The following is a 1,680-nucleotide window of genomic DNA, read 5'->3' as shown; positions in this document are numbered from 1 at the left end:
TGTTTTTGACCTAACGTGGTCGTTAGATTCCTGTTCATGTTGGTGTGTGTGATTTTGTAATGAATACTATTTCTTAGATCCTGAACGTGGCAAATACAAGGCATGGAGTATAAAGCATTCCCTCGATATTTGGCATGCAGCCAAAAATTTGGGGAAGAAGATACGACGGGTATGCCATTTTATTTTACACCCTCACTGGAAAGTTGAAGTGGTTCATGATGTAGCTGTGTAACATGTACATCTTTCTTTCAGGCTGGTACAGTGAGGGCCCAGTCAGACCTCCTTCCTTGGATAAAGGACATTGTTAACCACTTCTGGTATTGTGCCAAGCAAGCCTCTTCCGAGGAACAGTTCAAGGTAGGTTTATGTTAATTATAAAGTTGTAAGCACAACCAATGTTTTTGGTTGTAAAAAAGTTGGTAGAGATGGCATGTGGTGTATGTGTGTTTTTAGTTGAAGTGGCATGGACTCCTGCATCATGTCCGCAACCAGCACACATGGTCAGTGGGATGCTGTGAGCATGAACCTCTAGAGGACGTAACCCAGGAGAAGCCTTGGATAGAACAAGGTAATTATAATGATTACAGTGGTGATTTTTATGACTCGTCTGACTATGTACGCACCATCAGCCTATTCACGATAGGAATACTTACAGGTTCGGCAGCTCACCAGGCTCTCACTGCTATTGTATTGGACAAGCGGTGGTTGAAGGATGTGGGGAAGTTCATTACCTTCAGGTAAGTTCTCAGTTTTCATTTCAAAACATTTATGTACAGGGCTATTACAATACATAAATTCTTGAAATTATACTGTGTTCAAAAAAAATATGTACATGTCATTTTTGTTTATTTTTCAAATAAAGTCAGTAAGTTTGTTACATGACAGTGTGGATTTTTATATTAAACTGAAATAAAAATGTCAATAGATACTTTATTAATGTGAAAAAATATGCTAAATATGCAAGATTTGTAAATTTGGCCTGTCAGCTTGGCATAGAGAAGCAATCTAAATGAAACTGTTCCCATAGAGTGACGCTGTTTATCAGTTTTTGTAATTGAAAGGAAGTGGTTGTTTTCTCACATTGTACAGGACAACGTCAGATCTGGAAAATTTCCAGAATCACATTCTGATTGTCAGGAAATGAACTCAGGAGTCAAGTGCAAGTTAATAATTTATTTAGAAAAGGGGTATATATAGAGAACTGGAGAACAAAGTCACTGGTAGATCCACACACGTTGACTCACTCTGTTGAAATCACTACTGTGGGGATGAAGCACTCCCACAGTAGGAGAGAGTGAGTCGGTGTTACACAATAGTCCAGTACAGATCCGAAGAGAGAGAGAGAGACACCCACGCACTCCGTCGAGAACGCCAGCACAGTCACCACACGCAACAGAGGGATGATACACGACGCCCTGAAGGTGGATGACAGGCGGAGATGGAAGATGGAAATCCAAGTTCTCAGACGGGTAATCCACTGTGAAATCCTGATGTAGTAGAGCCACCCGGAAACCACTGGTCACCGCGGGTGATGATGCAAACCGGAGAGAAAAGGAGACAGCTGGTATACCGCCTTGAAACGAAGCGAACCAGCTGTAGCGAGAGACAAACAAAGTCAATAAATCCAATACTCCACAAGCGAGCGGTCCGGGTGAAGACGAGTCTCCGAACGCCGAAACC

The 1,680-nt window shown here is 41.9% G+C and overlaps 1 long non-coding RNA gene across 1 annotated transcript; it reads left to right on the top strand.

The window, feature by feature from the left end:
* Positions 1-251: 251 nt before the first annotated feature.
* Positions 252-1,131, top strand: LOC141282898 (uncharacterized). Its single transcript, XR_012337757.1, has 4 exons — positions 252-357; positions 454-568; positions 656-737; positions 1,090-1,131. It is a non-coding gene; the product is annotated as an uncharacterized lncRNA (long non-coding RNA).
* Positions 1,132-1,680: the final 549 nt, after the last annotated feature.

The sequence above is a fragment of the Paramisgurnus dabryanus genome, chromosome 10 (genome assembly GCF_030506205.2).
Source record: "Paramisgurnus dabryanus chromosome 10, PD_genome_1.1, whole genome shotgun sequence".
Lineage (NCBI taxonomy): Eukaryota > Metazoa > Chordata > Actinopteri > Cypriniformes > Cobitidae > Paramisgurnus > Paramisgurnus dabryanus.
Note: the sequence above shows the minus strand (reverse complement) of the source record. Positions and strands in the feature narration are given on the sequence as shown.